The sequence below is a fragment of the Chionomys nivalis genome, chromosome 1 (assembly GCF_950005125.1).
Source record: "Chionomys nivalis chromosome 1, mChiNiv1.1, whole genome shotgun sequence".
Taxonomy (NCBI): Eukaryota; Metazoa; Chordata; class Mammalia; order Rodentia; family Cricetidae; genus Chionomys; species Chionomys nivalis.
In genome coordinates this window covers 30645304-30670591 of record NC_080086.1, presented here as the reverse complement: position 1 = coordinate 30670591, position 25288 = coordinate 30645304, and the positions used below count along the sequence as shown (strand labels likewise).

Genomic DNA, 25288 nt, shown 5'->3' with positions numbered 1-25288 from the left:
GAACAAAATATACTGTTACTATTATTATTTTATAAAACTCCCATCTGTTAGATTAATTACAATAAAAAAGGTTTTCTTTTACCTTATTTTTTTTTTCTTTCTCTAGCGTTCCTCCTTCTTTTGGGTAGATACAAATTTCTAACCTATACTTTTCTTTTAAACTTACTTGTTTTACTGCTATGTATGTGGTGCCTGGTGCACAAAGAGGAAAGATGAGGGTGTCAGATGCCCTGGGACTAGAGCTAGGAATGGTTGTGAGACGCCATCTGGGTGCTGGGAGCTGAACCAGTCCTGTGCAAGAGCAACAGCTGTCCTTAGCTGTTGTCATCTCTCCGTCCCAGAGACTTCAGACTCTTAAATAAGAGATGTTAACCCCTTAAAGAGATGGGTTTTTAAAAAAAGACTGTGAGACTTTTCAAAGCTGTACTGTGCTTTATATTGTGATGTTAATGTGAACTCTTGGGGATAAATGAGAATGGAAAGTTAATGGTTTATAGTGATACATTTATGTGTCAAGTTGACAGTGGGTCAGTTATCCTGGTTAGTTTTTGTCTACTTGACACAAACTGAAGACACCTGAGGAGAGGGAACCTCAGTTGAGGAATTTCATCCATCAGACATCCATGAGCATGTCTGTCAGGCATTTTATTAATTAATGATTGATACTTGAGGACCCAGCTCACCATGGGTGGAGTTATACCTGGGCAGATGGTCTTGGGTTACATAGGAAAGCAAACCAACAAGCCACAGGAAGCAAGCTAGTGCCATTTCCCCATGGTCCCACTTCTGCTCCTGCCTTGGTTTCTGCCCCATGGACTGCGACATGGAAGTGTAAGCCCTGCTGAAGAGATGGGCAGAATAATTATCCTCTTTCCCTCCCCTAAAGCTCTGACTTCAGGATGTCACTTATGGAGCTGCTATGCATCTCTGCTGAGTTTGTCCACTAACTGAGAAAAGCGTCACATTCCCCTTTCTATCTTGTTTTGAAGGAGGGTCTCACCAGAAACTCCCTTTGTAGACCAGGCTGGCCTTAGACTCACAGGGTGCTGCCTGCCTCTGCCTCCTGAGCCCTGGGACTAAAGGTTTGTGCTACCACACCCTGCTTCATTTTTTGAATACTAGTCAAAGTCTAAACTTATATTTTCTCTAACACTTTAGACTTTTTGGAAGCTTCCCCTTAGCCAGTAGCTTGCTTGCCGCCATGTGCCTGCTTGCTGGCCTGACTCAAGAGGCGTGGCTGTCTGCCTTCCTCTTCTCTGTATCACCTCCTCCCTGTGGCTGCTGGGATGCACAGACTGCTCAACCTGTTCTTTTCTCCCAAGCCTAATAATAAAATTGTCCACAAGCATCCTACTAACTCCTGCCTTAAATCACTTTCAAGACTAAGAACCCAAAGGACAAACCGATTTCCACAGTAACACAGCCCCACATAGGCCACACCTGTTCAGGTATTTCTTTTTTCTTTCTTTTTTTTTTTTTTTTGAAACATGTAGACCAGGCTGTCCTGGAAGACATCTACCTGCCTCCACCTCCCAAGTGCCAGGATTAAAGGTGTGGTGCCACAATGTCTGGCCTTCTAGCAACGCTTTTGGGGTAACACGTTTGAGTGCCAGGGTTATAGCATCTACCCTGCTTGAAATACCGTGAGCTTCCTGGATCAACGGTTTTGTGTCTTGACAATTTATCTTGCAGAAGTTCTCAGTCATTGTTGTTTCAAATGTTTCTTCTCCCTTTCCTGTCCTTCTGGCATCCCCATTACTCATGGCATTACACCTGTTGTGAGTATCTCATAGTTCTTTTTTAGTGGGAATTTGAGACAGGGTCTCATACATAGCCCTGGATGCCCTGGAACTCACTCTGTAGACCAGGCTGACCTCAAACTCACAGAACTCTGCCAGCCTCTGACTCCCGAGTGTTGGGGTGAAAAGCGTCACCCCCACACCTAGCTGTCTCACAGTTCTTACTCTCATCTCTTTATCCCAAATCCTTTTTCTGCCTAGATTTTCAGCTTTGGGGGTTTCTGCTGGTGCACCCTTAGCTGTGTCCATCAAGGGGTTCCGCACTTCTACTAAGTGGTTGTGCTCTCTGGTGTTTCCTTTTGGTCCACCTCTCTCATATCGCTCATCTGTTCTTACAAGTTGCCCACTTTTCCATTAGAGTCCTAGCACATTAATCATAGTTTTAAATTCCTACTCTGTCTAGCCAACATCCCTGCTGCAGCTGAGGCTGGCTTTGATGTTTGCTCTGTCTCATTCTTTGCACGTTAGTACGTCATGCAATTTTTTCTCTGGAGCCAGACATGACTGATGCCTTAGTCCACTTCCTATTGCTATAACAGAATACCTGCAACTCTATAACCAAGTCATTTAGAAAGAAAAAAAGTCTCTTCGGGTTCAAGTTTCTGGAGGCTGGAAAGTCAACGATTGGGTAGCCAAATCCAGTGAGGTTTTCCTTGCCTCATGGTAGAAGGCAGAACAAGAGAACACAGAGAAGACAGAACAGGAAGAGTGGACAGGTTCCTCACTCCTGCATCAGTGAACTTTCTGACAGAGTCTTTGTGGAAAACAAGCCAGTCACAAAGCCACGCTTTCTTCTAGCTGACTTAGATAAACTGGCTCCTTATAATGTTAGACTGGGCATGCCCACAAGTGCTTGTAACCACCATTTTTCCTTCTTGAACTATGGCCTTAAATGGAGCATGCTCAGGAATGTGCCCACCAGTAATGTACTTTGCCATAAAGCTTCCCAAATAAAAAATCTGCACACCATCTCTCTTTTGGAGAAGCACGACTTTTGAAGTCTTAACGCTCTTTTCACCTGCTGTAGTTAAGAACTCTTTCTCTGCTCTCTTCTCCTGGATGAGCTTCTGGGCTTTGAACTTGCTAAGGCGAGTTGTGTAGGAACATATGGCCTGTGTTTGGCGGGGCCAATCCCATTCTGCAAGAGCAAGAACTCATGCGGAAAGGCGTTATTACTCCCTGGCGCTCTGCTTCCGGGACCCACCTCCCATCGCCGCAACACTGAGGAATTAAAATCCCAATAAAAACTGGGCGGTGGTGGCACACGCCTTTAATCCCAGCACTCAGGAGGCAGAGGCAGGAGGATCTCTGTGAGTTCGAGGCCAGCCTTGTCTATCGGAGGAGTGGTGGTTTGAATGAGAATTGTCCCCCGTAGGCACACGTATTTGAATACTTGGTCCTCAGTTGGTGACACTGTTTGAAAGGGAGGGGTGTGGTGTGGGGTGAGGGGTGGGAGTGGAACCTCTAGAAGACAGCCTTGCTGAAGAAAGAACATTACTAGGGAGGTGGGTTTGGGGTGTCCATAGCCTTTTCCACTTCCAGTTTGCTCTCTCTGCTTCAACTTTGCAACAGCAGATGCTCAGCTTCCTGCTCCATTCTCCCGACCACGATGGACTGTCCCTCTGGGACCATAAGCCAAAATAACCTTGTGTGTAAGCTGCTTTGGTCCCGGTGTTCTATCACAGCAGCAGAAGGTAACGAATCCAGGAAAACACATTCACCGGCTGCAAACAGGCCTTCAGGAGTACGGTGGTATGTGCAAGGTGGGAGGCCGGGGAGGAACAGTCCATACTGCTAAGATGGTAAGCCTATGGCCTGGACTGTGAACTCTACAGTTGCTTTGCAGTACTTGTTGGGGGGAATGGAGTCGTGACTCCAAGATCTTTACCTACTGGAGAAGACATGGCACATGACCCTTTCATCTTAAATATGTATGTACATGTGTGTGAATGTGTGCAATATGTGTAAATATGTGTGTATATGCATGTATACACATACACGCGCGCACACAAAGGATGATGAGAAAGTAAAATACAGTTACATCGTGATAGCTGCATACAAGGAATTCACAACTCCCCTAAGAAAATACATCTGGATGACCTGTCTCCTCATTCCCCTTGAACCATGGGAAGGACTCTATTTCATACCCCGCCCCTCCCCTGGAACCATCTCTATCACTTGACAAATCATTATCACCCATTTATGATGTCTGCTGAGCTCCCAGATGAGACAGGAATCCACATGTGCACTTCCTTCCCCGGGGGGCTCCCCACTCCAACAGGAACTTACGAACATGCTGTCCTCTGACTCGGTTTGCGGCCGTGTTCTCTTTCTGGTCCAGAGGAGTCATTTTCTCCTTTTATGAACTGGGTTGGATCATTTCACTTCCATGAGTCAGGGAACACTTTATGACAGACAAGAATTAAAGAGGCCTTGGGGTGGTGATGGGAGGAAGTGGGAAAGCAAGCATGAGAGTGGCTGAGCAGCCAGGCCAAGCCTCTTCAGGCTGGGAGAAAATCTGAGGAAGTGATTTAGTCAGTCTGGTTTGGAAGGTGGGAGACCTTCGGCGGTGATCAGGGAGAAGTTGCTGGGACGTGTCGAGAAGAGGCCAGACTAGACAAGAAAGGAGATCTATTTAGGCTCCAATTTTCTCTTCCAAAGTCTTCTGCCAACCTTCTTCCAGCTGCTGAAGAGCTCTGACTGGAACTTTCTGGACACTGCTGTCCATGTGTGAGTCAAGGGCACCACCAAGCACCCCCCCCCCCGCCTCAGAAGCCCCTTTTGGCTGTGCTCTTCTATGGTCCAGGGCACCAGCGTGTCTGCCTGTGATTGTGGCTAATAGCACACCTAACAGTGCAGACACTGGTGGGCGATGTTGCAGTGAATAACTAAGGCCCTAACAGTGCAGACACTGGTGGGCGATGCTGCAGTGAATTACTAAGGCCCTAACAGTGCAGATACTGGAGGGCGATGCTGCAGTGAATCACTAAGGCCCTAACAGTGCAGACACTGGTGGGCAGATGTTGCAATGGATCACTAAGGCCCTAACAGTGCAGACACTGGTGGGCGATGTTACAGTGGATCACTAAGGCCCTAACAGTGCAGACACTGGTGGGCAGATGTTGCAGTGGTCACAAAGGCCCTAACAGTGCAGACACTGGTGGGCAGATGTTGCAATGGATCACTAAGGCCCTAACAGTGCAGACACTGGTGGGCAGATGTTGCAGTGGATCACAAAGGCCCTAACAGTGCAGACACTGGTGGGCAGATGCTACAGTGAATCACTAAGGCCCTAACAGTGCAGACACTGGAGGGCGATGCTGCAGTGAATCACTAAGGCCCTAACAGTGCAGACACTGGAGGGCAGACGTTGCAGTGGTCACGAAGGCCCTAACAGTGCAGACACTGGTGGGCAGACGTTGCAGTGGTCACGAAGGCCCTAACAGTGCAGACACTGGTGGGCAGATGTTGCAGTGGTCACGAAGGCCCTAACAGTGCAGACACTGGTGGGCAGATGTTGCAGTGGTCACGAAGGCCCTAACAGTGCAGACACTGGTGGGCAGATGTTGCAGTGGTCACAAAGGCCCAGGAACAGTTACTAGCTCATCTAGTAGTTTTCAACTTTCGCCCCAAACTGAAATCATCTTTTTTTTTTCTTTTTACATAATCATGTTTTGACATAAAAGGAACAAAAACATTTATGCAGATGAATGTTGGGGAAAGGAAGGGATCTCTCCCCAGCTGTCTCAAAGTTCAGTCACAAAAGCTAAACTCTGCTGGGTATGGTGTTTTAGGAAGCTGAGACAAGAGGGTCACAGGTTCAAGACCAGTATGGGCTACACAGCGGGACCATGTGTATACAAAATCCTCGTGTCACCTCTCTGTTTTGACAAGTGCACAAAGAGGTCAGATAAACTGCCAGGGCCACAGATCTGGGGGCCAAACTTTATTTTGGGGCGGGGGTTGAGATGGTTTTACTGTGTAGCCCTGGCTGCCCTGGAACTCATTCTATAGACCAGGCTGGTCTCGAACTCACAGAGATCTACCGCCTCTGCCTCTGCCTCCCAAGTACTGGAATTAAAGGTGTGCAACACCATCACCACCCAGTTTAAAACCCTATTTTTGATGCTTATTCCTTCATTCTCTCTGCTGTAACACCCTGTCCCTGGGATGTCCTCTGAGTTCATGGAACTACAGCGTGGCAACAGGAAGCCACAGAAATGACTGTCTCAGTGCTTTCCCTAACGATACCACCCACTTCCTGAGGAGAGGGCTCGTTCTCTGCCACATTCGCGCCGATTGGTAACGCTGAATTCCTCTTGGCAGAGTAATGTAGGTCAGATTCCATTAGGATCATATCACTACGATGAAAATCTGCCCCCTTTTCTAACGCAAACACAGCTACGGTCGACAAACTGCAGTCATTAGGTAGCCAGAGAGCAACGGGCACTGGATGAGGATCTAAATGGTGTTTGGGATTGTGTGGTGCGGCTTGGTCTATGTTGCATCTGTTCATCTCATGAATCAATAACGCAATGCCAGATGCCTTCCAAATGACTCACCAAGTCCAACAAGAGGATGCCCCTATCCCAGAAACACCATGGAGCATCCCACCCCAGCTAGGTACTGTTCAGGTAGTGGATTCTGATGCAGTTTGATATGGGCTGGCACAAAGAAAAAATCAGCTGCTGTGGGACAATGGTTTTACTCTGTAAAGATTTGTTACTTGTACTTGTTTAATAAAATGCTGATTGGACACTAGCCAGGCAGGAAGTAGAGGTGGGGCAATAAGAACAGAAGAATTCTGGGAGAGGAAAGCTCAGTCTGCAGTTGTGACCCAGCCACAGAGGCAAGATGTGACTGCCTCGTCAAAAAAGGTATCAAACTATGTGGCTAACATAGACAAGAATAATGGGCCAATTTAAGGTGTAAGAATTAATTACTATGAAGTCTGAGCTACTAGGCCAATCAGTTTATAATTATTGTAGACCTCTGTGTGTTTCTTTGGGACTTAACCACTATGGGAACTGGGCAAGACAGAAAACTGTGTCAACAATCAGCAAGCTCACAGTAGGTCTCAGTGCTCCTGAGTTCACCCATGGTCTCAGAAGAAAAGATCAGCAAGCACACAGTAGGTCTCAGAGCTCCTGAGTTCACCCATGGTCTCAGAAGAAAAGATCAGCAAGCACACAGTAGGTCTCAGAGCTCCTGAGTTCACCCACAGTCTCAGAAGAAAAGATCAGCAAGCACACAGTAGGTCTCAGAGCTCCTGAGTTCACCCACGGTCTCAGAAGAAAAGATCAGCAAGCACACAGTAGGTCTCAGAGCTCCTGAGTTCACCCATGGTCTCAGAAGAAAAGATCAGCAAGCACACAGTAGGCCTTTGAGCTCCTGAGTTCACCCATGGTCTCAGAAGAAAAGATCAGCAAGCACACAGTAGGTCTCAGAGCTTCTGAGTTCACCCATGGTCTCAGAAGAAAAGATCAGCAAGCACACAGTAGGCCTTTGAGCTCCTGAGTTCACCCATGGTCTCAGAAGAAAAGATCAGCAAGCACACAGTAGGCCTTTGAGCTCCTGAGTTCACCCATGGTCTCAGAAGAAAAGATCAGCAAGCACACAGTAGGTCTCAGAGCTCCTGAGTTCACCCATGGTCTCAGGTTGCTCTCTGGGAGGGGATCTCCTGGTCTCCTAGGCTTGGCATTATTATGTACATGACCAGAGTCCTTATTAGAGCAATTCTGTTCAGACTCTTTAAAACCAGGTATGTTGGTTAGGCATTGTCACCTTGACACAAGCTAGAGTCATCTGGGAAGAGGGACTCTTAATAAAGAAAATTCTTCCCCACTATTGGCCTGCAGGCAAGTCTGCTAGGCATTTTTTTGACTATGATTGATATGTGGGAACCCAGGGCCCTCATCCCACTACAGGTGGACCTGAATTTTCTAAGAAAGCAGGCTGAGTAAGTCATAGGAAGCAAGCCAGTAAGCAGCAGCCCTCTCTAGCATCTGCATCAGCTCCTGCATCCAGGTGCCTGGCCTGATGAGTTCCTGCTCTGTCTGCCCTCACTGATGGACTGTTACCTGAAGTATAGCAAACCCTTTCCCCCTCAAGTTGCTTTTTGTCAGTGTTTTTATCAATCTCCAGTCCCTTGCCTGAAGCTTGCGAACTGTATGGTAGCGCATAGAGCGCAGACAGGCGTTCTGCGCTGCAGTCAGTGATTCCCCTAAGCCCTAAGAACAAAAAGGAAAAAGACGGTGCTGGCTGGCAATGGTGCCCCCCAATGTGGTTACAACCTCCCCCCAACCCCCCAGTGATGAGGTCAGTACTAATGGAAGTGAAGAAGGACCAGCGAGCAGAAGGAAACTGTTGAAGATGCTGAAGACAAGGGAGACAGAGGTGTCATGAGTGCATAGCACTTTCCAAGAAGGATGTGCAAACACTGTAGCTGCCAGTTCTGAATGCAAATCTCACTTGGGTGCGATGCCTTGCAGAGATAACCAGATTAAAACGTGGTCATTTGCTGGGACCAGACTCAGGATGACCAGTATTCTTTTTTTTAATTGATTTTATTGAGCTATATATTTTTCTCTGCTCCCCTCCCTTCTTCTCCCCCCTCTTTCAACCCTCTCCCATGGTCCCCATGCTCCCAATTTACTCAGGAGATCTTGTCTTTTTCTACTTCCCATGTAGATTGGATCCATGTATGTTTCTCTTAGATGACCAGTACTCTTACAAACAGAGACAACCGAGGAGCTGGAGCGATGATTCAGCAGTTAAGAGCACTCTGTTCTTCCAGAGGACCAGTGTTTGGTTCTTAGCACCCACATGGTGGCTTACAAACCCCTGTAACGCCAGTTCCAGGGGACCCGATGCTCTCTTCAGTCTCTGAATTGCAGACACAGATGAACACACAGGAAGAAGACCACGTGAAGGAGGTGGAAAGGAACAGATCGTTACAGGCCACAATGCCCATGACTGTCAGGCAGACTCAGAGGAAAGCGGCTCTGGGTAGGTGGCCCTCCTGGCCCTTGGCAGGAACAACACCACTACCTCCTTGCTCTTGGATCTCTTGCTTCCAGAACTGACAGTGAGGCAACAAACTCCCGAACCCTGACCCACCAGTTTGGGGCACTTGGTGTGTAGTGTAGAAGTGGAGACACCAGAGACCATACTGATCATACTGGATTAGGTGACTAACTAAGCTCCAAGGGCTCACGGCAAGTTCTCCGTGAGTGTTCACTGAGAAATGAACAATGGAACGCTGGGGGAAAGGAGGAGGAAACATGGAATCCCCATCTTCCAAACGTTTTATAACAATAGATTTATCTTTAGTTATGTGTATTTGTATGCATTTGTGTGTGGGTACATACATGTATTGTAGGTGACCAGAGGCACTGAATCCCTGGGAGCTGGAGCTACAGGCTACTATGAGCCTCCTGACATGGGTTCTGGTGACTGGACTTGGGTCCTCTAGAAGATCAGCAAGCATTCTTAACCACTGAGCAATCTCTCCAGGCTCCTCCTTGTCCAAAGGTTTAAACATGTTAACACACCTTTTCTTACCAAATTTTCCATTTTTCCTATCTCTCTGCTCCACTTTTTGTTCTTCCACTGTAGAATCGAGGAGAGCAGTGAGCAGCAACATAACACAGCCTGAACGATATCCTGTCTTGCAATTTTCTTTGCCAAACAAATTAGCCCATTATCTTTAAATTCAATATCACTTAAGTTCTCAGGACACAGGCAGAAAGCACCCAGATTATTTTCCAGAATGCCCTAGACAGTTCCTGATACTCCCTGTTCCCCTCTTAAACCTCATGACCTAGGCTTCGGCTACTAGTGTTTTTCTCAGCATTCTTGCCTTCTAATGACCCACCAGAATGGTCCATTAATTTGTCTTTGGAGTATGGTGGGGCTTTTGTAGCCCAGTTGCAAAGCTTCCCATTATTTCTCCTGCAAACTAGTTCCAAAGGCTTGAGAACCACACAGTCAGGTTTATCACAGCAACAACCCCACTCCTGGTACCAATTTTCTAGATTAGTTTTTATCCTTCTTGCTGGATAAATATCTGATAAGAAGAAACTTAACGGAAGATGGCTTACTTTTGATTACAGTTTAAAGGGACACAGTCCATGATGGGGAGGAAATCTCAGCAGCAGAAGCTTGAGGTAGCTCATCATATTGCATTTAAGTCAGAAAAGAAAACTGATGAATGCTATTGCTTAGCTGACTTTTTACTTCTTATTGAACCCAGAACTTAACATGGGTCTTCCAACCTAATTAACCTAGTCTAGAAAATAAACCTCTCAAACTACCACAGTAAAGAATACCATGCCCGACCATGGCGATAGTAGTACACATCTTCAATCCCAGCACTCAGAAGGCAGAGACAGGAGGATCTCTGTGAGTTCAAGGACATCTTGGTCTACAAAATGAGCTCCAAGACAGCCAGAGCAGTTACACAGAGAAACTGTGTCTCAAAACAAAACAAAACAAGAATACCATGCCCTAATAAAGAGGTGTAGAAAGGCAGACTTTAGCATCCAGTTATATGCAGAAAATCAGGTGCACATATTTGGATTCTGGTTCTGGAGATGACGTCAACTCAAAGCATAAGCTACCTATTCGTTCATCCCCTCCAGCTTTGAGCTAGAATACACAAACAAATCACCAAGGCTCCAACAGTAGGGTAAGAAGACAGACACAGTAGAAGGCAGCTTAAAAAATATATTATGTGGCTGGGAATGTATCCCAATGGTAGAATACTTAATCTCAGAATGATGGGTTTGTGTCCCATGTTGGGCGCCAAACTATTGCAATATGAACTATTTCCACACTAGCCCAGACTGGAATATAATAAAGGTTTATTTTTTAGGGGGTAAACTCACAGAATTGGTAGTGATCTTCTGTATGAGCTGGGAACCAGAACTGAATTCAGCATCTAAGAGGCTTGTGTATGCCCCTATGTCTGCATTTACAGTATATGAGATCACACCCAAAGTGGGCTAGCATCCCAAAGGCCATTGGCTGAAGGATCCCACAGCATTGCCTATCAAACAAAAGGTCCTGAAATTGATTCTCAGCACTGAAAATGTTTAGATATATATTTAAGATCCCAATTAGAGATAAAATTGTAAAATCGAACAATATAAAAGTTACTCAAAAAGTGAAATCCAAGCTGGGCAGTGGTGGCGCACGCCTTTAATCCCAGCACTTGGGAGGCAGAGGCAGGCGGATCTCTATGAGTTCGAGACCAGCCTGGTCTACAAGAGCTAGTTCCAGGACAGGCTCCAAAACCACAGAGAAACCCTGTCTCGAAAAATCAAAAAAAAAAAAAAAAAGTGAAATCCAGCCCTTCCCAATATGTCCAAAAAGTGAAGCACAAAGCTGAAAAGTATTCTAGTTTTTTGGAAGATGTATGGTATGGGGAACTGAACTTGGAACTTTATCCATGTCAGGCAAATGCTGTATCTACAGCCTTGTTTTATATTATTTTGACCCTTAAAATTGTTGCCAAGCATGGTGGTACACACTAGTAATCCCAGCCCTGGGGAGGCTGAGGCGGGAGAAATGTTGGGAATTCAAGAATTACACAGTAAGAACCTGTCTAAGACAAACAAACCAACAAACACAACCTTTCATGCTGTTTGCTATGTTGGGTTTTGAACTTGGGAGCTAATATACAATGGCAAACCTACCCCACCCCTGCCCACTACTGTGTTTTAGAAGCAGATAACCATGCAGACCTTATAGGTTTGCAGCTAAAGAGCAGTATTCCATGACACATGTGGGTCCCGTGTTCCAGCGAAATCTGATGACTCTGGGCTTGAGATCTTTGAATTGGTGCTGAACAAATGAAGACTTCTGGGGTCTCTGGGATGAAATAATTTCATTCTTCATAAAGAAGGATGTGGATTTCAGGGGTGCCTGTGGTAGAACTTTGTCTGAGTGTGTGTGTGTGTGTGTGTGTGTGTGTGTCCCTTCAAAATTCATATGTTGGAACCTTGCCCACAAAGCAATAGTCTTATAATGTGAAACCTTTGGAGAAGGGACTGATGGCTCTGCCCTCCTGAATGAAATCCATCCCCTTATAAAAGAGGGCAAAGTTGATTTTGTATCCTGCCACTGAAATCACCAATTCTTTCTAGAAGCTTTCTGGTAGAATTTTGGGAGTCTCTTATGTATAATATCATATTACCTACAAATAGGGCTAATTTGATTTCTTCTATTTGTATCTCTTTAATTTCATTTTCTTACTGCTCTGTCTGGTGCCTCAAGCACCATATTGAAAAGAAGTGGGGAATTACAGATGGCCCTGTCTTGTCCCCGATTTTAACAGAATTGGTTCTAGTTTTCCCTCATTTTTTTTTTCAGGGTCTTGTTATATAACTCAGGCTTGCCATAAATTCTTCACCCTCCAACTCAGCCTTCTGAGGGCTAGAATTGTAGGCATGTAAATCCTCCCCTGGCTTTGAATCCTTGTTTGATAATTAAATTGTAGGCAATGGGTACCCTGCGATAGGAAACAGTGAAGCAGAGGTTTGGAAAACGATTCTAATCACCAGGTGCCTCCCCCTGCTGTTGCGTGAAAGTGCAAAAAAAAAAAAAAAAAAAAAAAAAAAACCACCTCCCACATTCCTCAGGAACAGGACACATGCACACACAAGCGCACACACACATACACGTGCACACACACTGCTGTTAATTGATGATGACATTGTTCTCCTGATCACCCTGATCTTACCTCTCAAGCGTTGGTGCTAGGGGGTGACCCACCACTCTCAGCTTAATTTTTTTTCAGTCTTGGGAGTGGAACCAAAGGTCTCACACATGTTTGTTAAGTGTCCTCCCACTGAACTATAGCCCTATGATTTCACATAAATGCCATGTTATTGTTGCTACCAACTGTTCACATTTGTCCTAATAGGTGGCATTCTAAACTTCCCTTTTATACACAGAAAAGGTAGGGACAAACTCAGTGCCCGGCTCTTTGCCACATAAATCCACATCAAATTCAAGGAATTCAAAGAGCAAGATAATAAGTTGCTATTTCACAAGTCTACATTTTAAAGTTTTTTTAAAACATAATTTCTTAGAATTTGCATATTTACTGGTAACATCTGGGTTCCACTTTGCTACACATTCATTTGCAGAAATGTTAGGAATAAGCAATGAGAAGCAGTAGCACTGCAAAGGCCACTGCCCAGGAGAGCCACTTTGGTGTAGCATTTCCAGCAGGAAAACGTTCTCTATTCATTTCACAGCGTCCAGGCTGATGTGTGAAATTCTCTTCTTTCTAGGTAACAGATGGCAAAGTGGAACATAGCAGGGCTGGGGGCATGGCCAGTGTCTCAGTCAGGAGGGAGAGCAGATCTAGAACCCACTTTAGAATGCCCCTAGAGTTTCTCGGTCACCAAGCCACCAAGTCAGTGTCAGGATGACCAGAGTCATGGCCCAGCGTATCCAAGGTCCTCTGGCTGCAGTGGGGTGGTCGGGACTGAATGAATGCATTCTCCAGTCGGCGGCTCTGGGCAGGGACTTACATAGATGTTTGAGAGCTGGCCAATGCCTGGTGTGGGCATGGAACAGGCATCTGAGTGAAGGCCTCGTCCCAGCACCCTGGGCAGCTGCAAGCCAGGTGGGCATCCTCTGAGCCTGCCAGGGCCTCCCTCACACGCCATACACCTTCCTGCCAGTGGTTTCCTGTTAGGTGGCCCTCTCCTTCTAGCCTCTGCTCAGTCTCTGTCTCCTCTACACCCCCCATGGGTTTCCTGCATCTTTTTCCTGTTGGGCCTCTGTGCTCCTTGCTTCCCCCCACCCCAAACACACACACTTCTGGCAGAGTTTTCCCTCTTTACTGTCAATCTGGTGGTTTCTTCAGAGTCCCTCCTCAAAGGCCATCTGTCCTGAATCTGTGCGGATTCCCAAGATGGCAGTGTTCCTGCTGCTGCCCTGCCTGGCAGCCCCATCAGGGTGTGCTCATCTGACACAGACTCACCCAGACCTGCCCTGGGCACAGTGATCAATACAGCGGTTCTTGTTGAATAGCTCGGTCATGTTTACAACAGAATGTGCAATGTTTTCTATCAGAAGTCACGGGCAAGCATCTTGGGAGCTCGGAGGAGATTGCCACTTGTCCATGGAGAGTGGATGGAGGGCAGGACCCCAAGAACCCTGCAGTGGTCTTACAAGATTGCAGGTGCAGGGGCTGGTGAGATGGCTCAGTGGTTGAGAGCACTGGCTGCCTTTCCAGATGGACCTGGGTTCAAACATTTCCAGCACCCACATGGCAGCTCACAACTGTCTGTAACTCAGTTCCAGGGAATCTGACACCATCACACCAATGTGCACAAAATTAAATAAATTTACAAAAAAGATTGCAGGTGTAAATGGGCATTGCACACCGCACTCAGCGCGGGCACAAGTCCACAGGCGTGCTAAGTCGGACATCCTGTTCAGGAAGGCAGCCAATAGATCTTTGAGACTGTGATACCTGATCTATAGGAGAGGCGTGGGCAGAGCAACTAAATCTGGAAGGGCACGGAGCATCCTCTCTCAGGGATGGGCAGGGATTGCGCTGCCTGTGGTCCATAGTAACAGGCTGATCCCGGCTGTGACCTCCACACTGTGTATCCAGTTCCGTTACTGCTTTTCCCTAAGCAGTGGTCCACAGCAGAGTCAAAGGATCCCAAACGTGATTGTCATAGCAACAGCTACTCAGGTGGCTTCAGAGCCTCAGCCCTTGAGAGTCTGGCCCCCTCTGACCTGGCAGTGTTATGACTACCTCAGCCACTTACTTTGCGGAAAGAATTCCACAGTAAACAAGTATTGTGTGTGTGTGTGGGGGGGGGGGACTCACATTGTGTAGGAACACATTAAATGTCTGTGGAAAGCAAAGAAGAACGAATTTTTAACTTGGGTGAAATAATCACCTCTCAAACACTTTGATCACTTTTGGGTGGGGGCGTCACTAAATGCCTAGCAGCCTCAAGGGAGGAGTGCACGGTGAACTGTGTTGGATTATAAGACTTCCAGCCAGACTTCCAGCCCTAAAACCTGCTGCTTTGTGGAGGGAGCCTAAGTCACGTGGCTGGACTAATTGTAAAAATGTAACTGGGCTATAGATACACGGATATTTATCCTAACAAGCCAATGAGCTGACGACGGGGCACAACGGCAGGGAGGAGCGCAATGGCAATGACACCCTCAGAAGGCACTGGTGGGCGGCCCATGCTTTACCACAGAATGCAAATGTAAGCGCTGACAGACAAGTCACTCCCACAGAACTGCTACCGTCCCCAGTGACAGAACTCTGGTCATAGTGTTTATACACGCACCTCAGTAAAGTAACACACATTCCTGGCACCATGCAGGCTGACTTTAATGGCCTCATCTTCAGAGACGCCATGATTCGTTGTTTAAAGTCTCACTGATTCATAGAAGGCAAGGAAACAGAACAGCAATATAAAAATACACTAATGGACCAAATGTCCACAATCACAATAAACAAAATTCTGTATTATTCTGCAAAGCAACAACCAAAAACTTCATGGAATCAAGGAAGGGCAATTTCTGCAGGCAAATAGAGCTGGGACCCTGCGGTCAAGAGCAATGGGGAACCCTGGGAAGTGACACAGACCACAAGCCCTTGAGGCTGGGTGACTAACCTACTTTTCAAAGGATAATACTTTAAACATTATTTACTTATTAATTATATGTGTATGAGTGTTCCGCCTTATGCGTGTGTACCATGTGTGCGCCTGGTGCTGTGGACAGAAGAAAGGGGCATCGGGATCCCCCGGAACTGGAATTACAGGTGGTTGTGAGCCAACATGTGGGTGCTGGGACCCAAACCTGGGTCCTCTCAGCCACTGAGCCATGTTTCCAGTTCCCATCAAAGGACTATCTTACAGACACAGTCTGGAGATGACTGGCTTGTCTTGACTTCCTCTGCAACACAGAAAATAAAAGTATAGCTTAGCCTAGAAGACAGAGGCAGATGGGTCACGTGAGCTCACGAGTTGGGAGAGCAGCCTGGACAGCAAAACAATCAAACAACATTAGAGCAGAGTGACCCCAAAGACATCTTCAAGTGGACGGACTCTCTGTTTGTGTTGCCTACTAGCTCAGTATTTTCTTTGCATGGAGTCTCTGGGCTGGAGGAAGGGACCAGAACTTCCACTAACTCAGCAGTGAGGTCTAAACAGAAAGTGTGCTGAGCCCAGGTGCGGGTGGATGGTGGATGGTCGAGCACTCGCCTAGTGCCTGTGAGGCCCTGCTCTCAGCCCCCAGCACTGAAAAACAAGCACTCATGTCCTTATAACTCAGCCACCATTTGAAAAGATCCTATACCTGAGTTGAAAGAAAACTCTCCCATTCTTGAATAGCCTTCCAAATTCTTGGGAGTGACTTCTCAAAGCTTCCTTTAGAGATGAAGATGCTGAGATTTAGAGTTTGGTGACGCCCCGCGGCTTTGGCCTGGAAGTGTTTCTGGCTTGTTTCTGTCAGAGCTCTCTCTGCAATGTAAAATCTCCCACGTAAATGCAAACTCTCGGAAGGCAAGGTGCCAGGCCTTGGTCGTGTTAGAGCATCTTACCATACCATACAGTCATACACTGAACAATCTGTGCCAGAGGTGCCCCTCTGCTACAGCATCTTGGCACGCACTCGTGTGTGTATTGTGTGTGTATGTGAGTGTATGTGAGTGTGTGAGTATGTGTGAGTGTGTGTATGTGAGTGTGTGTGAGTGTGAGTGAGTGTAAGTGAGTGCTTCTATGTGTGTGTGTATGTATGTGTGTGTATGTGAGTGTATGTGAGTGTATGTGTGAGTGTATATGAGTGTGTGTGTATGTGTGTGTGTTTGAGTGTGTGTGTGTGGCCAAAGCGGCCACACTGAACAGGATCGAGAGGGAACAGTACAAGGGGAAATGGGTAAAAGAACGGTTGATGGTGGCAGGCTGGACAAAGATGGCCAAGGGTAGCCAAATCCCACACCTACAAGCTGCTCCTGGCCATCTAGCCTCCCCAAGTTCTGATGTGCAGTGTGCAGGGGGGTCTGGGGCACTCTACCAAGGGTGCTGGTTCTCAGTCACCCAAGTGTGATGCCTTCACCATGGGGCTCAGGTTGGTGGCTGTCAAGGGGCTAATCACAACTGTGCCACAGCAGCAACACCACAGAACAGGAGAGGCTGGAGGTGGGGGCAGGGCAGGAGGAGGGGCTGAAGGTGGGGATTACTGCCTGACCCGAGGTGAGGATCTGAGGTCTGGGAAGACAATGGGTAGAGTCCCTCTGACTAGAAACAAGCTCTCAGGAAGAGCATCCCGGCAGGAGTGCCTTGGCAGAGCTGAGACAGCACACCATACCCTGGGGAGGCTCCATTGCACCTCAGGTCAAAGATTTCGCCTCTGTTCTGACAGCCAGACCCAGGGAAAGCCCCCACTTCCACGATTAGCGCATGCTGTGGGTGTGAGCCGCCCCGCCCAGTTATCTGTCCTAAAAAGGCCTCTTAGTTCTCTTCACAAGAAAGCATCAAGTCTGCTGGAGCGAACGCAGCTCCCACAGGAATGTTTCAAAAGACCTCACCTTGTGTGCCCTCCCAGGGCCCAGACTTCAGGATACGCGGATATGCTGAGCACTTTGTGGCTCACAAAAAGTGCATTCCCAGGGGTGTGGACAAACGAGGAGCCCATAGAGAGTAAGTGGGAGGCTAAGCCCTCAAGTCTGAAATGCAGCAGAGTTAAGAACACAGTGCTCACAGACCTCAGATAGTCTGGACTGGAGCTGCGCACAAACAACGTAGGGCTCAGGAGCCCAACAGAACGGAGAGCCAAAGATGGGGTGAGAAGTCTCCCTCCGGCTCCCAGCACTGAGGCCTGTTGCCCTGTATACACAAGACCAGCAGCTCTGTACGGCCGGAATTCTCACCTCCTGAAGGGCAGTGCTGTGATCAGCTCCGGAGGGCATCTGGGCACGCAGAAGGGAAGGCAGTGCCAAGATGCTCTCCAATCTAGCGCTTCATCTGATCCTCACAGTACTCACTGAGGTGGCCATGCACAGGAAATCCAAACGCTCACTCCTGAGAGGTCTACGACAGCCTGAGGCCACACAGCTAGCTCCTAAGTCCTGAGACCCTCACACTGCGGCTTGTCCACCTCAAGGATTCTCACTATTAGACAAAGGGCAGAGGGAGCAATATGCATACGTCACAAACACGTGTTATGCATTATCAGTTGTCGACTGTTCTAGGAAAACGTGTTCCCGCAAAGTTGCAGCCTGGCACAGACATGACTCGCCATGCAGTGACAAGCCTGTTACTAGACCAGTATACCAGAGACGGCCTTCAGAATGCTTGATGCGATTCTAACATTCCACTGACATCTGAGTGATCTCAGACAGGCTCCCGTTATAGGAAGGGGTGCCACGAAATCCAAAACTAAATTCATTTCAATTCACATTTATTCTGAAGAGGCATACCAAAGACTTGGGATGTAGTTCTGTTGCAGAATGTTCTAACATGCACAGGCCTGGGCTTTACCTCAGCACCAAAAACCACCACCACCACCAATGTTTTGGGTTAAAGAGAAGACAGTAATGACTGTATAAAACAATGTTTATTTCTGTTGCAAAGAACTTAGCTGTGTGTTTGAAGAACTTTAGCTCCTGTCTAGTCTTCTAAACCTGTGGAAAGGCACTGAGGGTGTAGGCCCTGCTACTGTATATTCTGAACACCCCTGAGACCCGTTCCTAGGCAGAAGGTTCACTCAAGCAAGTACTCCAGTCAGCACCATCAGGTAGACCGACAGATCTGTCCAAAGGAGAGTCTCGAGCTTCTGATAGACTGGAAACCTCGAGGACACCAATTAATCTCTCTCTCTCTCTCTCTCTCTCTCTCTCTCTCTCTCTCTCTCTCACACACACACACACACACACACACACACACATTTATTTTGAATATCAAAAGATTTACATTTTGCTAACTCATCATGCTGGATCTGCTTTTCCAAGCACGTGCAGGTTGTTTCCTGACAGTAACAGATGGGAAAGCTGCCCCAGAGGTCTGGATCAGTGTTCACTATACAAACAATGAACCCAAAGTAAGTCACTCAAGAACTCTGAAAAAAGTACTTGTAAAGATCTCCTGAATAAATTGGGAGCACGGGGGGGGGGGGGGGGTGAGGGCAAGGGGAGCAGAGAAAAATGTATAGCTCAATAAAATCAATAAAAAAAAGGGGAAAAAGTACGTGTAAATCATATACCTGATGTCTTCATGATTAGAAAAACGCCCTGCCACTAAACAAAGTGCGGTATCTGAACAGGTATTTCTCCAAAGATGTGTGAAAGGCCTTTGGGCCTTGAAAAGACTCAAGATCATTAACCATTAGGGAGGATGGGAAGGAGGAAGGGAGAGAGGGAGTGTGTGTCTGTCAGAGAGAGGGGTGGGGGGAGAGGATGGAACCCAGGGCCTCATGCGAGTTGAATTTTCTTTTACTCTAGCCCACACTGGACGCCAGATGTAGCTGTTAGTTTTACTCTTTTTACTCTTTTGTTCTTTTGGGGGGGGCGTCACCCAGCTCCCAAATAAACTACACACAGTGGTTTATTCTTATTTATAAATGCTCGGTTTGTTTCTTGCTAGCTTTTCTTTACTTTAAATTATCCTGTCTATCTTTTGCCTCTGGGCTTTTTCATTTCTTACTTCTGTGTATCTTACTTTCACTCTTACTTCAGCTGGTGGGACGGCTGGTGGGACGGCTGGTGGCACGGCTGGTGGCACGGCTGGTGGGATGGCTGGTGGCACGGCTGGTGGCTGACCCCTTCTTTTCTTGGTCTTCGATCTCTCATTTCTTCTCCTTGTGCCTTCCCCCTCTTCCCAGATTTCTCCTATTTATCCTCCCTGCCTGTCAGCCCTACCTATCCTTTCTCCTGCCTCGCTATTGGCTACCCAGCTCTTTATTAGACCATCAGTGTTTTAGGCAGGCAGAGAATCACAGCTTCACAGAGTTAAACAAATGCACCACAAACAAAAGCAACACATCTTTACGTCATTAAACAAATGTTTCACCACATAAACAAATGTAATACACGTTAAAATAATATTTGTTGCGGGAGGTCCTTCCACTCCTCCAGCCAATAGCCGCCAAGATACCAGCCCATTGGGGCGTGGTATCTTTCCCTTTAAAAAAAGCGGCCACTTCCCTCCTCTCTCTCTTTACTTCCTGCTCCGGTTCTGGCGACTAGACTTCTTCCTAATTGCGTGCGTAGAGGGCTGTTGTCTGGGACGGTGATTTGTAAGTTTATTCCCTTTTAAATAAATACCACCCTATTAATCACAATTCCAAACTGGTGTGGGATTGTTTATGACTTGCGCCTTCATCTGGCGCCCAACGTGGGGCTCGAACCCACGACCCTGGGATTAAGAGTCCCATGCTCTACCGACTGAGCTAGCCGGGCAACCATGAGCCGGGCTGTGGGAAGAGGCCCGCAGCTCCCTACTACAAATATTCTACAACATTCATGCACACCACGAAAGCACTCTATACTGAGCTACACCCGCCAGTCTTCATTAACCAATGAGGAAAATGCAAATCAAACCAAAACCACACCGTACCTGCTCAGGCGGCCATAAAAATTATACTACTTCTGCACAGTTCTAGAGATTGGCATCCCAAGGTCAGGGATATCTGCATGGTCAGGGCTTTTCTACTGGCTCGTAGATGGTCTCTCTAATTAAGACGCAGTACTTAAGAACACTTGCTGCTTTGTAGACCAAGGTTCAGCTCCCAGCATCCGCATGACAGTCACAAACTGCCTATAACTCTAGTTCCAGGAGCTCCAATGCCCTCTTCTGACCTCTCCTACAGCATAGAGGGAGAGGCAGGGAGAGAGTAAGAGGGAAGAAAGAGAGGGGATGAGTGCTTTTTTTTTATCAGAGTAGCAATCCCATCACAAAGTTTATTGGAGTCCAATTGCTGTAACAAAAGACCAAAGGCTGGTGATGGTAAAGAAGAAAAGCTTACTTAGCTCACTGTTTTATAAAGACCAAGATCAGGTAACCTCATTACCTTGGCCATTGGTGAGGGCTCCCTGGGCCTTGTCACTTGTACTGGATGGCAAGGTTGGGGAAGTGCATATGAAGGAGAAGTCACATGAAAAGGCCGAAGTCAGAAGGGGCTTCTTCGAGAGATCTAATGGCTAGATCAGGATCTGACAGTGGAGCCATGACAACTACATCCCACTCTCAGGATCTAACGGAGGTGCCATGACAACCACATCCCTCCTTCCAACGGCAGAATCCTTAATGACATGGTGACCTTATACTAGACTACACTTCTCAAAGTGTACCATCCCCCAACATCACACAGAGGACCAGACTTCTGTCACACGACCGCAGAAAGACTCAAACCACAACCAAACCATAGCAGGGCCTAACTCTCAACCTCCTTTAACCCATTACCTCCCCAAAGCTCCCAACACAGTCACACTAGCTTTGTATGGTGGCACACCCCTTTAATCTCAGCACCCAGGAGACAGTGGTAGGTGGGTCTCCGAATTTGTTGGGAGGAGGCTGCTTGTTTGTTTCCCAGCTGCCCAGATTCCCCAAATAATCACACAGGAACTGTATTAATTAAATCACTGTTTTGCCCATTAGCTCTAGCTTCTTATTAGCTAACTCTTACATATTAGTTTAACCCATTTCTATTAACCTGTGTATCACCACGTGGCTGTGGCTTACCGGTTAAAGTTCTGTCTGGCTCTGGCACCTGCATGGTCTATGTTGTGGGTTCTAGGCCATCCAGGGCTATGTAGTGAGATTCTTTCTCAACAAAACGAGACAAATATAGTCACGAGGACTACAACTTCAGCACTAGAATCTGAAGATGAAAGTCAGCTTCCAATTTCTATAATAAGATTCCAGACACAATGAACTTACAAAATGAAAGGATGTTTCAGCTCATATTGTAAGGGCACCAGGGTACTAGTCCAACCAGCAATCCATTGCTGTGAGCCTCTGGGAGAGCTCCATACCAAGACAGGAGTGCAGGGCAGAGCAAACCCTTCACCTCACAGGCTGGAGGCAGAGCCAGGGACAGGACAGGCTCAGTGTTTCAAGGGCAAACCCCTAATGACCAAAGAACCCCAACAAGGTGCCACCCCTCAAAGGGCCAAAGTAGTTCCCCAATAGAACAGTCTGGGGGACAATTCTTTAACACACTGACCTTTGGGGACACTATCTTCATATTGTACGAAAGCACACACCCACTAGGGCAACTATAATTCACCAATAGTTACAAGGGTGTGGCTAATTTAGAATTCACACAGTTAGTGGAAAAATGCTATAGCCATTCAAAAAGATAGTCTATTTCCTGAAAGGTGAGGAATAGAGCAAAGTGTGCACCAATTATTCTACTCCTTGGTAGAATCCAACACGAAAACTTATATACACACATTGCCAGCAACATTCATAATAGCCCAAAAGCAGAAATGCTAAGTGTCCATCAGTTGGTGAAAAGATAACCAGCAGGTGAAAATTCTGGAAGATTATTTGGACACAAAAAGAGGAAATAATAAAACCAAGCCCTGAGGGGACCTGTAAAAGAGATGGGCATTGGGTCCTTACAAACAGATGAGTTCAATGCCTAGTACCAGGATCATTACCAGAGGGTCTGGGGGACAGCGCAGACAGGAAAGCCTTTGCTGCATAGGTAAGGCCATGAGCTCAGCTCTCCAGCATGTAAGCCAAACGCGCGGTGTGACACCACGCTCCTGCAACCCCAGCGCTGGGGAAGTAGAGGCAGAAGGTTCCTGGGGCTCACTGGTCAGCCTAGCTGAGTCAGTGAACCCCAGGTTCAGTGAGAGACTCTGTCTCTAGGAGTAAGACACCCAGTGTCAACCTCAGGCCCCCACATGCATGTGCATACATGTGCAAATACAGCAGTAAATCTTAGGAACCTGCATGAAGGAATCAGCTCATCTCTGTAGTTAAACTTAGGTGTCAGGATCAGAGGGTGGAAATGGGGAAGGAAAATGCTTGAATTAATAACTGCCAAAGTTTTCACAAATTTAATAAAAACCACTAACTTATTCATTGTAGCAGCTGTAAGAGCTATAACCAAAAAGGAGCCATGTTGAGACACACCATGGTCAAACTGCTAAGAGTTAATAAAGTTTTGGGGATAGAGAGACAGTTCGGCAGCTAAGAGCACTTACTACTCTTTCAGAGAACCCAGGTTTGAGTCCTAGCACCAACAAGGCTGCTCACAACCACCTGTAACTCTAGTTCCATAGGAACTACACACCCTCTTTTGACCTCCTCAGGCAAAATACCCATGCGCATACATTTTAAAAATGTAAATTAGTAAAGTTTTATAAGTAGAGGTAGCAGGGCTACGTGGGTAACTCAGCCGGTAAGGTGCGTATTCACTTGAGTTCAGATCTCTAAAACCCACAGAAAAGAAGTCAGATGCCACAGTGGACATCTGAATACCAGAGTTAGGAAGCAGGGACAACGTGGGTCACTGGAGCCTGCTGCCAACCAGTCTAGCCAACTGGTGAGGTCTACGTTTAGCAAGATCTGGCCTCAGAAAATAAGGTGAGAGAGATTGAGGCAAGCACCCAGCACTGCCCTCTGGCCTCTGCATGCACACACACACACATAGTGGAGGCAGCAGGAGGGGACAAGTAGGATTTTGAGGACAACTGACTTCTCATCAGAAAGCACAGAGATTTGAAATAACATCTGTAAAGTTCTGAAAGGAAATGTAATTATTTTGATATCCAGAAAAAAATAAGTCAAAATCAAGAATGGAATAAAGACATTTCCAGGTAAAGAAGAGAGACTGCTATGGAGACCCACGCCGCAGGGATGCTGGAAAAGATTTTCACAGGCTGCAGGCAGATGGATGTCCACATACGAGTGAGAGCTGAAATTGAGTATACGAAAGCTTTCAAAATTAAAAGGCAACTGGCCAAGGCAAAAATATTAGCATTTAGACATAAAGATATGACAATATACTAAGACATGGAAACGGGAATGGAATTTTACTGCCGTGAGTTAGTTACATCTGTAGAGTGTGTTTATAAAGAGATGTGAGCTAAGGATGCATGCAGTAACCCTGAGCAACCACCACAGAGATAAAAACCTGAGGGGGGAAAGATGAAAAAATGAGTAGCAACACGGTACGCTTGCACTGACCCATATAAAACCCCCATTAAATGATTAAACGCTAGCACCATAGCAATAACGCATTTCGGCCTCAGGTGCCCAGTGCAATTCTTAACAGAATGCACAACCATGTTTAAGTCCTGAGAAACATGAATCCGAACTGACGGAGGAACACTATGTAGGCGTACATTTCAGAGACGCTAGGTAAGGGCCAGGAGTGTAGTTCAGTGATGCTCTGCTTGCTTCGTACACACAAGACCCTGGGTTCCACCCCCAGCATGGGGTGGGGGTGGGGGAAGTAGAGTCAGGGTAAGTCAGGGTAATCATTACAGCTTAGAAGTTCAATGTCTCCACAGTGAGGGAGAGTGACACACTGCAGAGACACAGGACACAGGAGGACACAACCAGCTGATGGCTCTGCGGGTAAAGGCACTTGCTGCCAAGCCTGATGACTTGAGGTCTAGTTCTGGGACTCATGGGGGAAACAGAGAAGCAGCTCCAGGAGTGAAGTCGTCCCCTGACTTCCAAATAGATACCCCGGTGCACATACACACCCACCAAAAGTAAACAGAAAAATGCTAAACAATAAACATGTTCTCGCTTCTCTGGGCTGTGACTGTAGGCTGGGCATCCTTTGCTTTACGGCTGGTATGCACTTATGAGTGAGTACATACCATATTTGTCTTTCTGGGTCTAGACCACTCTTCCAGAAGCAGATGGAAGCAGAAGCAGAGATCCACAACTTAGCACTGGGCCGAGCTCCCGGAGTACAATCAGTGAGAGGGAGGAACGATTATATGAAGCACGATTAATAAAAACTCAGAGAATTCCACTATAATAATATGAACAAAGGGGTCAAGACCATAATGGAGATCACTGACTCCAGACTGACAACTGGGGAACCTGCATAGGACTGAACTAGGCCCCCTGAATACAGTGACAATGGTGTGGCTTGGGCAGTATATGGGGTCACTGGCAGTGGGACCAGGATCTAACTCTAATGTATGAACTGACTTTGTGGAGCCCATTCTCTATGGAGAGATACCTTGCTCAGCCTAAGCATGGCTAGCCTTTCCTCATTGGGATGATGGGACAGATTTAGTTGACTTCCCAGGGGAGGCCTTACCCTCTCTAAGGAGCAGAGGGGAGTGTGGTGGGGGAAAAGGAAGAACAGGAGGAGAGGAGAGAGGGGAACTTGGATTGGCATGGAAAAATAAATAAATAATAAAAATATAAAAATGTACAAGAGCATTCCAGGGGATAGCTGTAATCTCGGCATTCAGGGACATGTAGTAGAACAGGATTGTGAGTTCGAGGCTAGCCTAG

At 46.9% G+C, this 25288-nt stretch overlaps 1 protein-coding gene and 1 non-coding gene across 2 annotated transcripts in view; both read right to left on the bottom strand.

Moving 5' to 3' along the window:
* The window catches only part of Wnt5b (Wnt family member 5B), a 107741-nt gene that overhangs the window by 72241 nt on the left and 10212 nt on the right, over positions 1-25288 (bottom strand). The window lies entirely within an intron of this gene.
* Positions 20178-20250, bottom strand: Trnak-cuu (transfer RNA lysine (anticodon CUU)). The gene has a single exon. It is a non-coding gene; the product is annotated as a tRNA-Lys (tRNA).